At 45.8% G+C, this 16,667-nt stretch overlaps 1 protein-coding gene across 11 annotated transcripts in view; it reads right to left on the reverse strand.

Moving 5' to 3' along the window:
- Positions 1–16,667, reverse strand: part of ARNT2 (aryl hydrocarbon receptor nuclear translocator 2) — a 185,765-nt gene that overhangs the window by 92,099 nt on the left and 76,999 nt on the right. The gene's annotated exons all lie outside the window — the stretch shown is intronic.

Raw genomic sequence — 16,667 nt, forward strand, 5'->3', positions numbered from 1 at the left:
CAACCAACAACAATCGAAGTCAGAATTCTAAATGTCATTTCACCTTCCTCTCCCTCACCTCCCAAACACTCAGTCTTGCCATCTTGTCTGGCTCATCATTTATTCCTCAAAGGAGACTCACTTCCAGCCCTCAGCATCCTTTCTCCTTGATCCACCTTTCACATGACTGATGGCTTTCTAAACGATACATATCTGACTGTGCACCTCTTGGTTTAAAACTGCATTGCTAGATATAAGTCCCTGTTGATTATTTATTTTATATGGTGTGTGTGTATTAGTCACTCCATCATGTCCAACTCTTTGAGACCCCATGGACTGTAGCCCACCAGGCTCTCTGTCCATGGGATTCTCCAGGCGAGAATACTGGAGTGAGTTGTCAGTCCCTTCTCCAGGGGATCTTCCCAAACCTGGGATCGAACCCGGGTCTCCTGCATTGCAGGTGATTCTTTACCATCTGAGCCATCAGAGAAGCTCCATAGAGTGGTGTGTATATCCCGACCTCTTCATGAATCCCTACTGTAAAGCACGGGGAGCTCTACTCAATACTCTGTAATAACCTATATGAGAAAAGAATCTGAAAAAGAATAGATACATGTATTTGTTGTTCGGTTGCTCACTCATAACCAACTCTTTGCAACTCCATGAGTCGACTGTAGCCCGCCAGGCTCTTCTGTCCATGGAATTTTCCAGGCAAGAATACTGGAGTGGGTTGCCATTTCCTACTCAAGAGGGTCTTCCCCACCCAGGGATAGAAACTGTATCTGCTATGTCTCCTACATTGACAGGTGATTCTTTACTGTTGCACCACCAGACAAGCCCAGATACATGTGTAACTAAATCACATTGCTGTACATCTGAAACTAATACAACATTGTAAACAACTGTACTCCAGAATAAAATAAAAACTTTTAAAACTGCATTGCTTACAGGAGCTCCTTAGAGAGTCTTTGGTCCCTGTCAGCCACTCAACCTCATTTCCCCTACACTTTCGAGTGTCCTGTCCAAGAGAAACATACTAAGAGCCACCTATGTGATTGTAAATGTTCTAACAGAAGCGGTTTTTAAAAAGTTAAAAGAAATGGGTAAAATTACTTCTAAAAATAGACCCCAAACATTATCCTTTCAACATGCAATTCATGCAAAAATTATTAATGGGCTATGTTGCTTTTTCTCATACTATATCTTTGAAACTGGGGTGTATCTTACAGGAGCAGCACGTTTCAGTTCCAACTGGCCCCGTTTTGGGTGCTCAGTACCCAGATGTGGTTAGAAAGTTCCACACAGTGCAGGGAGCAGCTCTGCAGACCGCGCCTCATCAGAGCCCTCGGCAGGCAGGTGTTTCTGAAAGCGCCCTGTGCCCTCCTGCATTTGCAGATGTGGTCCTTCCTGCCAGAAATTCTCTCCCTGTCCACACAAGCTGTCGTCCTGGTGAACTTACCCTTCAGGACCACCTTATACGGCACAGCCTCTGGGAAATCTTTTCTAAGGTTCTTCGTGCAGAGCTTCATGTCTGTTTCTTCGTTCTTTCCTTTTTCCCTTCTTTCCTCCCTCCCTTTCTTCCTTCCTTCCTCCCAAGGAGTCGGACTGACTGAAGTGACCCAGTACACACGCACGTACATTTACACTGTTATTACATATAGCCATTACAAGTAATCAAGAAATTAATTAAAGTGTACAGGAGGGGGACTTCTCTGGCAGTCCAGTGGGTAAGACTCTAAGCTTCCACTGCAGGGCACAAAGGTTTGATCCTTGATTGGGGGAGCTAAGACCCTACGTGATGTGAAACACAGCCAAGGATATGTACAAATGCTATACGATTTTATGTAAGAGATACTACCCCATTTCATAGAAGAGATTTGAGCCTCTGTGGATTTTGCTTTCTGTGTCAGGTCCTGCATGGGCATTGAGGCAGGACTATATATGCGAGTTGGACTGAGTCATTTTTACCCATCCATGAAAGGACTGTTTAACACAATTGGCATTAATTAATTAATTAATTAATGCCACTATGGGGGCTTCCCAGACGGTTCAGTGGTAAAGAATCCACCTGCCAATGCAGGAGCTGCAGGAGACAAGGGTTCGACCCCTGGGTCGGGAAGATCCCCTGGAGGAGGAAATGACTATCCACTCCAGTATTCTTGCCCAGAGAATCCCATGGACAGAGAAGCCTGGTGGGCTACAGTCCATGGGGTCGCAAAGAGTCGCACACGACCAAGCAACTAACACTTTTTTCTTTCATCGAATCTACCATGATAACTCTTCTGCTCCAAGCTTTTTGGTCCTTTGGCCATGAGACATGTGGAATCCCAGCTCCCCAACCAGGGATAGAATTCATACTACCCCACACCACCCCCTACTGCAGTGGAAGTCAAAGTCCCAGCCACTGGACCACCAGGGAAGTTCCTGAATAGGTTTCTATCACTTGAAATAAAAAAGCCCTTGAAGAAGGCACCCCCCACCACCCACCCCCAGCCAAAATGGCTCACACTGCCTAAGCAGAGAAGAAGCAGTAGGGGCTTTGAATGGCGGGATCAGCTATCTTTCCCCATTACCTTCTGCTGCAGCAGCTGGGACCCTGCAGCCTTCATACCCAATGTGGACTAGGGCTCTGTAGGGTGTGAGGTGCTCAGCTCTCTAAATACCAGCAATTACATCATGCCCACTACGGAGCCACACATCTTTAAGCAGGATATGTATCCCAGAATTCAAGCCTATCAGGGGCCCAGCTCTCAGTCTGCTGATCGGGGGTGGGGGAGACTCTGGCACTTCCCATGTAGCGGAGACCCCAGGTGTCTGTCAGCAATTCAGTGCTGTCTGCATCCCAGGTTTGACACCTGTCTATCAGATGTCTTCTTTTCACGGCTGTTTTAGTGGAAATTGTCACTGGCTTTGTCATCCGCCAAATGGCAAACGGCTTCAGCTGAGAAAAGGGCCAGCCTGAGAGTCTGTCAAATTCCAAAGTGTGCTCTGAAAATAAATCACAGCTGTGAAGCATATGAGCCCTGGAACATGAGGAAATGAGAAAACACACTTCCACAGTCTGCTATCGTGACCCTGAGGGATGACTCCTTCAGAGTTTATTTCTCTGTGTGCTTCTCCAATTTCCTCTGGCACAATGAACCCCCTTTCCAGACTCCTTGGGAATGGAAAGCATGCCTACTTTCTGCAGTAGGTGTGTTCCTGAGGGCTAATGGAAACTGGATTTTCAACAGATTTAATAGCAGGGAAGATGTATGGAGGTATGAGACCATCCCCTGGCCCTGGGCAGTGAGTCCCAGCATGATGGACTGAGAATCACTCCCTATTCCATGGATAGCTGGGAAGTGGGTTTACTTATGATAGGGTTCCCCAGAATATGGAGACATACCCACTATTTATCCTGCTCTTCCCACGTGGCACAAGTGGTAAAGTACCCGGCTGCCAAGGCAGGAGACACAAGAGACACAGGTTCGATCCCTGGGTTGGAAAGATCCCCTGGAGTAGGAAGTGGCAACCCACTCCAGTATTCTTGCTTGGAGAATCCCATGGAGAGAAGCCTGGTGGACTACTGTCTATGAGATCACAAAGATATGACTGAGCGTATGCTTACACACACACACACTGCTTTTACTTCTTTCCTGACCCACAGAAACCTCAGGTCTGCTTAGAACCATGGGTCTGGATTTCTATGGCAGGTCCCCAGTGGGTCCCTAAGATGCACCATCAACCAGACCAATGCTGACCCTTTCCAGAGTCTCCTCCCACCCCCAACCACATCCATTGGGTCAGGAGGACTCCCTCCTTGTCAATCCCATCACTGGCTGGTCCCACCATGAATCCCATCCTGCTTTCCTGCAGCCAGTCCCTAAATTCCCGGCCACTCCAACCACTTCTCCTCTCGGTCCTCTTTACCGCCACCCCAGCCCCCTGCTCCTCTCCTTCCTAATCTCCTCCAGAGTGCCCTCTGGAACATCCACTCTGAAATAAACAACCGTTTACATCCTCAACTCCTTTCAGAAAGCCTGACCTTCTTCCTTGGTGGCATCACTTCCCAGAAGAGACCTGTTCTCTTATATCCTATGTGTTACGGGCTCAGAGGCACGTCTGCCATCTTCCTGGGCATCCAGAGCCCTTCCAAGTCAGCACTCCTCTCACATAACCCTGGCTCCTCCCAGACACACCAGGTCAGCCTCATCCACCCACAAGCCCTTGTGGTCTCTGGAGTCTTCCCATCTTAGGGTCACTCTCCTCTTTCATTTTAGACATCAGCACATCACTCATACTCTTTCTCTTTGCCCCCAAGACGTGCTACCATCCATCATGGATGGCTCGGCATCCATGTGAAGGATCCACCCAACCTCCCTGCCTCTGTCCTTGCCTTCCTCAACTCTGAGCATGCTCCCCCACACTCCCTGGCAGACAGTACACCCACCACCATTTTGTGGAACTCACAGGCATCCACAACTGTTCCCTCTGAGGCTTTACATTCAGATATCCCCTTCTGGACCACAACATCCACATCCACTAGTCCCTTCACTTTGGCTCTCTGGCTTCATCGTTCTTTGAATGTAGTCAGTCCAGTGCCCAAAGCCTCCCACCCAATCAGCTTCCTTCTTTTAGGACAAAAGCCACAAGCTTTTTTCTGAGCTGGTCACCAGGGCAGAGGGCTCACATTACACAATGGCACCTTTGCCAAAGAAGCCCCAGAAATGTTCCACACAACAGGCAGCTGCGGAAGCAGATATTTTGTCTGAATTCAATGTACGAAGGAGAACCATTGATGACATAGCCCAAATCTGGGAGAGATTTGATGACATAGCCCAAATCTGAAGCTGTTGTTCTTCAGACAACTCAGTCTGTGTCCAATTCTTTGCGACTCCATGGACTGCAGCACGCCAGGCTTCCCTGTTCCTCACCATCTCCTGGAGATTGCTCAAACTCATGTCAATTGAGTCAGTGATACCATCCAACCATCTCCTCCCCTGTTGCCCTCTTCTCTTTCTGCCTTCAATCTTTCCCAGCATCAGGATCTTTTCCTATGAGTCAGCTCTTCACATCAGGTGGCCAAAATACTGGAGTTTCAACTTTAGCATCAGTTAATCCAGTGAGTATTCAGGGTTGACTTCGCTTAAGATAGACTGGTTTGATCTCCTTGCAGTCCAAGGGACTCTCAAGAGTCTTCTCCAGCACCACAGTTCAAAAGCATCAATTCTTTGGCACTCAGCCTTCTTTACGGCCCAGTTATCACAACCGTGCATGACTACTGGAAAGACTATAGACTTGACTATATGAACCTTTTTCAGCAAAGTAATGTCTTTGCTTTTTAACACACTGTCTAGGTTTGCCACTTCAAAGTGAAAGGGCAGCAACAATAGGAGTCACAGCTCCTGTGTGTGCAAGTGTGGGAGAGGAGCAGGTCACCTTCTTTCTCTGTTTGGTCTCCTTCACTGGAAACAGGATCAGACCTGCCTGCTTTGACAGTTCTGTGGGGATTTGAAGACTTAAACAGAGGAGCTCAATAACCTCCTTTGAGAATTAGAATACAAGTGACTGGCAGGCTCCAGGCAGCCACTTTGTGAGCTTTAAGATAACTGTGTTGAAATACACAGCAAAGGTCTGAAATGCTCTCTTAGAGTTGGCCCAGCCCCTGCCTCTTGGCCGCTCTAAGAATAATGCGCACAACACTGCCTCAGGCTAAAAGGTTGAAGAACTCCTTACTTTTTTCCTTAAAATAAAAAAATTTAAATTATAAAACTAAAGTGTTAGTCACTCAGTTGTGTCCGACTCTTTACGACCCCATGAACTGTAGCCCACCAGGCTCCTCTGTCCACGGAATTCTTCAGGCAAGAATACTGGAGTGGGTTGACTTTCCCTTCTCCAGGGTATCTTCCCAACCCAGGGATTGAACCTGAGTCTCCTGCATTGCAGGCGTATTCTTTACCATCTGAGAGACCATGGAAGTCTCTAAAACTAAAGTGATCTTTAAAAAAAAAAAAATCAAGCAACCATACATACAGTAAAAGCCCAGACAATCTTCCTCTCTAAACTACTGAGTTACCAAAAAGTTTGTTCAGATTTTTCCGTCACATTGTACAGGAAAACCCGAAGCACGCTTTTGACCAATCCAATATCAACACTTAGGCATATTTTCTGTCAATCTTTTTTCTATGCGTGTCTGCTCATTTCTTTTAACTAAATGAGGTTTCATGGTGTATATTTTTCCACTTTATATTACAACATAAACTCATAAGGATTTAATCATCAATGTTATTTGAAAGGCTCTGTGGTATTGAGCAGAGAATTTATTATTGGATATTAACTCACTCCTAGGTTTTCCACAGCAAATAATGCAGTGATAAATAACTATAAAGGAAAAAATAGCCGTATCATCTTAGGACAGGTTCCTGAAAATGGAATTACTACATCAAATGAAAAAAATTTTAAGGCTCTTAATACCAGCTCCCAGTGAACCCTGTGGTCAACACATTGACTAATATTCAGTGTTTCCACTCCATGGAATGGAAAGAACTATGACATATCTCAGATTTTAACTATAATTTTTCAAAGACAGTTAAAAAGAAAAGATGCTTTAGAATAAGAGTTGGCAAACTCTGACCTATGACCCACAGCTGGCTCAGTCTCTGGTTTTTAAATATTTATTGGAACACAGCCCTGGCCATTCACTTATTTACTGCCTATGGTTGCTTCCAGGCTATGAAGGCAGAATTGAGTAATTAATTGTGAAAGAGAATAAATACATGGCTCACAAAGCCAAAAATATTTCCTATCTGACCCTTTACAAAAAAAATTTGCTGACTCCTACATTAGAAGAGCAATGATTATAACGATTCCAACAACAGAGTAGCCTTTTCTATGGGCAGAGGGCCCTTCTATAATTGTTTTCAGTAAGCTGATTTTTTAAGTACTATTTTGGTCGGTAGTAACTTTTTGAAACAAAGAAGGATCCTAAGTTTGTCTTGGATAAGATCACAAAAGAAGGCTTTGTGCTCATAAAACAGCTCCCCAGGCTACCACAGAAATACAAATATAAATTAGAATTATTTCATCAAAAGAATCCTTAAGAAAACTGGAAACATCTTATCTTGGTTTAAAAGGGAGGAAAACAAGAGAAAATGATTAGCAACAAAAGCACAGTGATGGCTCCATGATGGACAATATTTGATGTTGTTCCAAAAATGTGTGGCCCCTGAAAGGGGAGCCCAGGGGCTGGAAGAGACTTTGGTTGCTGTTCCAGTGACAATGTGTCCTTCCTCATTCTCAAGAGGTTGAGCCCAGTCATGAGAGCAGCTGTGCACACAGGAACAAACACCACCCCCCACCCCACCTCCAAACACAAGAATCTAAGCAGTGTGCATGAGGCCTGCTCCAGAACAAATGCTCCAGACCATAAACTGCATCCCTGGAGCCTGGGAGAGAGCCGCCCTTCTGCCACTGAGGTGGATACATCTTCTTCATAGTTCACTATCTCTGCCAGGTGTCGACACAGCCAAAGGGTACAAATATACCAATTCTCAAGTTGTTGCTATTGTTGTTCAGTCATTCAGTCATGTTATGTCCGACTCTTTGTGGCCCCTTGGACTGCAGCACGCCCGGCTTTGCTGTCCTTCACCATCTCCTGAAGTTTGTTCAAACTTGTGTCCATTGAGTCAGTGATGCCACCCAACCATCTTATCCTCTGCCGCCCCCTTCTCCACCTGCCTTCAATCCTTCCCAGCATCAGGATATTTTCCGATGAGTCAGCTCTTCATATTAGGTAGGCCAAAGTATTGGTACTTCGGCTTCAGGTCCTTTCAATGAATAGTCAAGGTTGATTTCCTTTAGGATTGACTGGTTTGATCTCCTTGTTTTCCAAGGAACCCTCAAGAGTCTTCTCTAGTACTCAAGTTGTAGCCAAACTATTTTCCTCTCAAACTAGAGGAGGGGTCTCTGGGCAGTAGTTATACTAGGGACATCTATTTTTCTGCCCACCCAGAACTTCCTCCACCACAATGCTTCTGTAGTATTCTCTTTAAAAAAAAGTTTTACTTTATTGTAGCTGATTTACAACGTGGTGTGAGTTTCAGGTGCACAGTGAAGTGACTCAGCTAGACATGCTCAGTCTCTTCAGTTGTATCCAACTCTTTGTGACCCCATGGGCCATATATAGCCCACCAGGCTCCTCTGCCCATGAGATTTTCCAGGCAGGAATACTGGAGTGGGTTGCCATGTCCTTCTCCAGGGGATCTTCCTGTCTCAGGGATCAAACCTGTGTCTTTAACATCTCCTGCACTGGCAGGTGTGTTCTTTACCACTACCACCACCTGGGAAGTCCATCAGTTATACATACACATAAACATATATTCATTCTTTTTAACACTCTTGCCTCATATAGGTTATCACAGAATATTGGGTCGAGTTCCCTGTGCTATACAGTAGGTCCTTGTTGGTTACCTTGTGCTATTCCATTATTGGCTTCCCTGCTGGCTCAGATGGTTAAGAATCTGCCTGCAGTGCGAGAGACCTGGGTTCAATCCCTGGGTTGGGAAGATCTCCTGGAGAAGGGAATGGCGACCCACTCCAGTATTCTTGCTTGGAGAATTCCATGGACAGAGGAGCCTGGCAGGCTACTGTCTATGGGACTGCAAAGAGTAGGACATGATTGAGCAAATAACATGTATTATATTCCATTATTATGAAAGTCAAACAAGAAGCAGTCATCTTATAAGATCCCATCTCGCAGGCTACAGTGATTGGGTTGAGTGTTGGGTACCTAACACAAGTTGGACCAATCATAGTACCTCATCTACCCTGTATCCATGGTGACTGACTGAGGACTGAGTAAATGACACAAGCTTGGAAGGAAAGTTATGACCAACCTAGATAGCATATTATAAAGCAGAGACATTACTTTGCCAACAAAGGTCCGTCTGGTCAAGGCTATGGTTTTTCCAGTGGTCATGTATGGATGTGAGAGTTGGACTGTGAAGAAAGCTGAGCGCCGAAAAATTGATGCTTTTGAACTGTGGTGTTGGAGAAGACTCTTGAGAGTCCCTTGGACTGCAAGGAGATCCAACCAGTCCATCCTAAAGGAGATCAGTCCTGGGTGTTCATTGGAAGGACTGATGCTGAAGCTGAAACTCCAATACTTTGGCCACCTCATGCGAAGAGTTGACTCACTGAAAAAGACCCTGATGATGGGAGGGATTGAGGGCAGGAGGAGAAGGGGACGACAGAGGATGAGACGGCTGGATGGCATCACCGACTCGATGGGCATGAGTTTGAGTAAACTTCGGGAGTTGGTGATGGACAGGGAGGCCCGGCGTGCTGTGATTCATGGGGTCACAAAGAGTTGGACACAACTGAGCGACTGAACTGAACTGAACTGAGGCCAATCCTAGCACCTCATCCACCTCATGCCCAAAGTGACTGGGTGAGGGCGGGGCAACCTGACACAAGTTGGACCAATCACCATACCTTACTCCTCCGTCCTTAGTGATTGGCTGGAAGACTAGGACATGATCCAGCCACGTCAGTCAGAATCCTCCAAAGGCAAAATGTGACCACTTTTACCACTCCTCTCTTTTTCTTTAGGAATTTGAACATAATTTTTTCAGCAGTAATGAGTCCAACTTCATGGAGAATTGGATCTAAGACAATGAACCTGATTCTAAGAAAGCAATGAAAACATAAACCAGTGAAAGAATACCCTCTCAGTGTTCAAATCACTGGTGCCAGAAAGTTCCCTCTTTTAATGCTTAAACTAGCTCAATTTTAATTTCTGTCACTCGCCTGGAGAATCCCAGGGACAGAGTAGCCTGGAGGGCTACAGTCCATAGAGTCGCAAAAAGTCAGACACAACTAAAGCATGCAATCAAATAGTCCAGATCAATACAACAATCTCTGACTTTGGACAGAAAAGGAAGGACAAAGGATCAACTTTTAGAGGATTTTACTAAGGGCCGGTTATTACCATAAAATATTATTAAGCATTTTCTGTGCATTATTTGTTTGATCTACATCACAACCTGAGGAATTAGGTCACAGTGGTGTACCAAGTTAGACTGGGGAGAAGGGTGTTGGGACCCACCAGCCTCAGAGGGGAGAAATATTTTATCACTGATATTGCCAAGAACTGCTGGTACAGGGTGATCATAAACAGCCATTAACTCTTACTAGGCTTTATATTTTTTTTCCCCTGGAATAAAATTTCTTTACAATGTTGCTATAGTTTCTGCTATAAAACAACATGGATCAGCTATATGCATACATGTATCCCCTTCCTCTTGAGCCACGCCATCCCATTCCTCCAGGTCATCACAGAGAACCGACCTGAGCTCCCTGAGTTACAGTGCAGCTTCCCACTAGCTAGCTATTTTATACATGGTAGTGTATATACGTAGAAGGCGATGGCACCCCACTTCAGTACTCTAGCCTGGAAAATCCCATGGATAGAGGAGCCTGGTAGGCTGCAGTCCATGGGGTCGCTAAGAGTTGGACACAACTGAGCGACTTCACTTTCACTTTTCACTTTCATGCACTGGAGAAGGAAATGGCAACCCACTCCAGTGTTCTTGCCTGGAGAATCCCAGCGATGGCGGAGCCTGGTGGGCTGCCGTCTATGGGGTCGCACAGAGTCGGACACGACTGAAGTGACTTGGCAGCAGCAGCAGCAGCAGTGTATATATGTCAATGCTACTCTCTCAATTCATCCCACCCTCTCCTTCCTGCCTTGAGTCCACAAGTTCATTCTCTACATGTGTTTTGTGATTCTCTATAAACAATGCAACCCTTTATTTCTGGCACCCTGGGCAGAGACCACAACATCCCCTTCTTGCTAGCCCCTGGGTTGATTGCCCCGTTCCCATGGGGAAACTGAAGCCCAAAGATACTGAAAAATCCAGCCAAGATGGGCCTCATCACAGGGGAGTGGGGAGTCAGGATCTGATCTAAAGTCTGTGCTCTTCACAGCATACCTCCCTCAGCAGAAAACAAGCTAGCACCCACCAAGCAGAAGCAGATGGGTAGTGAGGGGACAGTAGGTCAGCCATCTGTAGGGGATTGTAGCCAGCCAGTAGCTGTTTCAGGATCAGAAACGTAGACTGGGAAAATGCCAGTTTCCGCACCCCCTCCTTGTTATTCTTATCATGTGTTTACTGCTTTTCAGTTTTTCCTTCTGATTTTAGAGACCTGTGGATCATGTTAGCCCGTCTCAGTCATCCCAAGGACACACTGGAAGGGATTTACATCTGTAGTTGAATGGAGTTCTGGAAGGGGCAGCACCCCTCAGGGCAGGTGTGGTTAGAATGACCACACCTGCACATACTAGCTTTTGCCTAATGACCCAGCATGGTTATTACTGGGGTCTCTTTTCACTCTCAAAGTGTCCATGTTTGGATGACAGACTCTATATATATGGTCTCTCTTTACAGGTGACCTCAGAGGAAATCAGGGTGAGAGATGGATCCTACCCTAGGAAGACAGAGAAACTCGGCTACATTTGAGGCTACCTAGCCCCCTGGTCCCTCACTCTGGCTCCTCTGCTCCTGGACAGGTTTCCCTTTTTTTTTTAATTGGTAGAAAATTGCTTTACCATTTTGTGTTGGTTTCTGCCTGACAGCAACACGAATCAGTCATATTTTATATATATATAATTTGTATATATTTATATATATATAAATTATATGTATATATAATCTCCATATATCCCTTCCCTCCTAAGCCTCCCTCTCCTCCCGTCACCACACCCCTCTAGGTCATCACAGAGCACTGGGCTGGGCTCCCTCTGTTATTTAGAAACTTCCCACCAGCTATCTGTTTTACACATGATAGTGTATACATGTCAATGCTACTCTCTAAATTTGTGCCCCCCTCACCTTCCCCACTGTATCCACAAGTCTGTTCTCTACTAGGTTTATCAGTACCATTTTTCTAGATTCTATATACATGTCTTAATATATGATATTTATTTTTCTCTTTTTGACTTACCTTGCCTCTCTTAGTTTCATCTACCTCACTACAACTGACTCAAATTTGTTTCTTTTCATTGCTGAGTGATATTCCACCGTATATATGCACTACACCTTCTTTATCCATTCATCTGCCAATGGACATCTAGTTGCTTCCATGTCCTGGCTATTATAAATAGTGCTGCAGTGAACACTGGGGTACATGTGTATTTTTGAATTGTGGTTTTCTCAGGGTATATGCCCAACAGTGGGATTGCTGGGTCATATGGTAGAGACGGCCAATAAACACATGAAAAGATGCTCAACTCGCCCATTATTAGAGAAATGCAAATCATAACTACAATGAGGTATCACCTCACACCAGCTAGAATAGCCATCGCCAAAAGGTCTACAAACAATAAATGCTGGAGAGGATGTGGAGAAAAGGGAACCCTCCTGCACTGCTGGTGAGAATGTAAACTGATATGGCCACTATGGAGAACAGTATGGAGATTCCTTAAAAAACTAGGTTTCCATTTGTCTTTAGGGACAGAGGTCAGTTCTCCAAGAGCCTCTCAGAAAATAGGGTGGGCTAGCAATGCAGTCCATGGTTCAGTGGGACAGGTTCACAAAGAGCAAAAGCTCATTCAGGTTTGGGAAAGGAGAGTGAGAAAACTCCTCTCTAGAGAAGCCTCTGGGGGCCCGGGAGGAATGGCTGAATGGATTCCTGCTACTCTGCTCCGAGCCGTGCCAGGTTAACGCCACCCAGAAGCACTGCCCGAGTCACATTCAGGGGTCTGAAGTTGCAGATGCTTGGAGATGAACATGAAGCTGAAGCTACGAGATGAAATGTATCAGAAAGTGCTTCCCTTTTCCCTCGCCTCTTAAGTTCTTGCTCTGGAAAGAAGACTTTTCTTTTCCACACTTTTTTTCTCATCAAGAATACATTCATAATAATCTCGTCTGCAACACTGCTCTACTGTTTCAAATCCACATGCAATCATTTACTAGTGATGACAGCCTTCAGGCTTCTCAGGACAGGGACTTTTTTTTTTTTTTTAATGTGGACCATTTTTAAAGTCTTCATTGAATTTGCTCCAATATAGCTTCTGTTTTATGTTTTGGTTTTTTGGCTGCAAAGCATGTGGGGAATCTTAGCTTCCGTGAGTGTGTATGTATGCTCAGTCATGTCCGACTCAGCTCCCAGAACAGGGGTCAAACCTGCACCCACTTTGGAAGGCGAAGTCTTAACCACTGAACCACCAGGGAAGTCACAAGGGACATTGTCTTATTCCTCTAGGAATCCCCTACAGCTCAGGGAATGCTTTGTTCTCTGATAGGATGGCACCTGTATTCTTTTCTATTGTGTGTGTGGGTGCTCAGTCACATCTGACTCTTTGCGACCCCATGGACTGTAGCCCACCAGGCTCCTCTGTCCATAGCATTCTCCAGGCAAGAATACTGGAGTGGGTTGCCATTTCCTTCTCCAGGGGATTTTCCCAACCCAGGGTTAGTACCCTGTCTCTTGTATCTCCTGCATTGCAGGTAGATTCTTTACCTTTTGAACCACCAGGGAAGCCCAGATAATACTGGAATAGGTTGCCATGTCCTCCTACAGGGAATCTTCCTGACCCAGGGATCAAAGCTGCATCTCCTTCAAACCCACTTCTCCAGTAAATGGCAGGCCATGAGTGTCACACTAGCCCATTCAGAGCTATTTATCTGCTGGGAACACTGGCACTTTCTCTGGAAGGTGCTTTATGAGAAAGGACACATGGTTTAATGGCAGCAACCAAGGAAGGCCATTCTACCCAGCTAGAGTTACATGCTGCCCACTGAGACCATGTGCTGGGCAGGCTCTCCCACATCACATCCAGTGTTCACAACTCACAGAAGGAGGGAAGAGGAAGGCAGTAGCCATGTGATGAATTTGGGACAGGAATGGACTACAAAAGGCAGCCTGATTACCCAAAAACGGAAATAAACCACACAGTAGTTTTTCATCAAAATAATATTGTCAACAGAAGGTGCGTGGAAGCTCATGAACACCTAGAAGCTCACAGGGAGCAGGAATCTATGAATCGGCTCCACTTGATGGAAACTTCTAAGTGCAGGTTTCAGCAGGCTCACAGTTACAGGGAGACAAGACACCATTCTCACCCAGCTACTCAACCAACTCAACTAAGGAGGAGCAGTCCAGACAAGGCACAGAGAGACAATGCAAGGGCAGCAGAGAGCAGAGAGTGCTTCATGTTAGAGGGCACCAAGGGGTATCAAGGGAAGCCTCCTGGAAGAGGTGGTGTGAAGAGGAGCCCTGGATATCCAGAGAGGTGGAGCTGGAGAGGCAGGATGCCCCAAGCCCAGGCATAATGGAGTGAGGGGTCTGCAAAAGGGGTGCAGTCCTGTCTAGATGGACCTCAGTGTGAGAGGCTGAGGCCCAGCCATAGGGGCCAGGAAGGCATGAACAGGAGCGAACAGAGGAGCCCAGTCTTCGGGGCTGTTCCAGCATCTTTCACACAAAGGCAGAGGAGCCAGAGTTGCCAGATTTTAGGAAATATGCTTCGCACAGACCCACCCATCCCTTGATGTCGCTGGCAATAGATACTGAACGTGCTTTGCAAAGGCCATATCATACAGAAAAAGCAAACCTTCTAACTGCCCCAGAACTGCTAGGGAAACTCATATGATTTGTACTTTAAGTGCAAGAATAACAATCATTTCGATTTCAGAAGCAAAAAACTTGTAAGGCGAGCATGACTTTCTAATGTTGCCCACCTCTACCACTCAGGGAAAGAGAGATGCCAGACTTGGGGATTCACGGCCCCAGCTCTCCACAGCAGCATTCAGTCTGCAGTGAAAGAGCTGGCTGGTATGGACAGAAAATTGTTGCCTGTCTTTCAGGTAAACAATGAATGTTGCCTGCCATCAAGCCATCAGCATCTGCAGCAGCCTGATGGTGTGCCCTGAGGGGATTCAGGATGGAGAAAAACAGGATACTGGCCCCAGATAGCAGAGATGTGATCAGAGGAATGATTTCATTAGGCCCAGATTCTTGCATCTTCCCATATAAAGAAAGGACTAACATGTTTGAGATGTCTGTTTTTTGTGATTAACGATAATGTTTGCGTGTTCAACCAGCTGGCACATTTGTTTTTGTTTTTAGCAAAAACTCCTATATATCTGGGGCTTCCCTGGTGGCTCAGTGGTAAAGAATCCATCTACCAACGCAGGAGATCCAAGTTCTATCCCTGGGTTGAGAAGATCCCCTGGAGAAGGAAATGGCTACCCATTCCAGTATTCTTACTTGGAGAATCCCACGGACAGAGAAGCCTGGCGGGCCACAGCCCACAGGGTTACACAGAGTCAGACACAAGTTGGCGACAGAGTACAGGAGCACCTGTACCTCCTGACTCTCCCCTGACACCTTTGGAGGAGCTCCTCAGAGCAATCTGAGTGCTGATTCCCAGGCCATAGTCCTTAGTAAGGTCCTTGGATAGAACATAACTCTCACCTTTAAGTTGTGATTTTTTTTTTTTTCTAAATCAACATTGAAAAGAAGTAACTGGTAACAGGAACAATGTTCACTGAGCAGAACCGCGATCCTGGGCAACCCCAGAGTGGACTGTTCTCAGGAGCAGAGATAGTTTTGAGGGGTAACATTGATCCGTTGAGCCCTCTAGCTTTTCTGGACCAAGGGAACTAGTGACTGGGTTTGGGTTATAACTCTAGCCTGTAGCTGTGAAACAGGGAAATTAAAAAAGGGCTCATGGGAACCCTTGACTAGAGCTGGCAAAAAGGACTGAGTGCAATAACTAAGAGCCTCTGAGCAGACACTGAGAAGGAGCCTCCCTGCCAGGCAGTCTGGTTTTCATGTCAGTCTTTCTGTTTCCCCCGACCCCACCATCTGGGGAAGGCGCTAATGAGCCACTAACTAGGTGGGAGTAGGTGACATCTCTGCAAAAGGAGGGCATCAGAGGGATAATCACTGTGTGCAATGAGGAAAGTGAAAAAGTTGGCTTAAAATTCAACATTCAAAAAGTTAAGATCATGGCATCTGGTCCCATCACTTCATGGCAAATAGATGGGTAAACAATGGAAACAGTGACAGACTTTATTTTCTTGGGCTCCAAAATCACTGCAGATGGTGACTGCAGCCATGAAATTAAGAGTCCTTGGAAGAAAAGCTATGAAAAACCTAGACAGCATATTAAAAAGCAGAGACATCATTTTTCCAACAAAGGTCCATATAGTCAAACTATGGTTTTTCCAGTAGTCATGTACAGATGTGAGAGCTGGATCATAAAGAAGGCTGAGTGCTGAAGATGACTCTTGAGAATCCCTTGGACATCAAGGAGATCAAACCAGTCAATCCTAAAGGAAATCAACCCTGAATATTCGTTGGAAGGACTGATGCTGAAGCTGAAGCTCCAATATTTTGGCTACCTGATGTGAAGAGCTAACTCATTGGAAAAGACCCTGATGCTGGAAAAGATTGAAGGCAGGAAGAAAAGGAAGCAACAGCAGATAAGATGGTTGGATGGCATCAATGACTCAATGGACAAGAGTTTGAGCAAGCTCCAGGAGATAGTGAAGGACAGGGAAGCCTTGCATGCTGCAGTCCATGGGGTCTCAAAGAGTCAGACACAACTTAGCTACTGAATAACAACAATGACAAGCCCAAGGCCAGAACATTTGGGTTAAATCCAAAGCACAGAGCTCCACCACCGGTGACTGGCCACATCA

Source organism: Odocoileus virginianus, chromosome 16 (assembly GCF_023699985.2).
Source record: "Odocoileus virginianus isolate 20LAN1187 ecotype Illinois chromosome 16, Ovbor_1.2, whole genome shotgun sequence".
Lineage (NCBI taxonomy): Eukaryota > Metazoa > Chordata > Mammalia > Artiodactyla > Cervidae > Odocoileus > Odocoileus virginianus.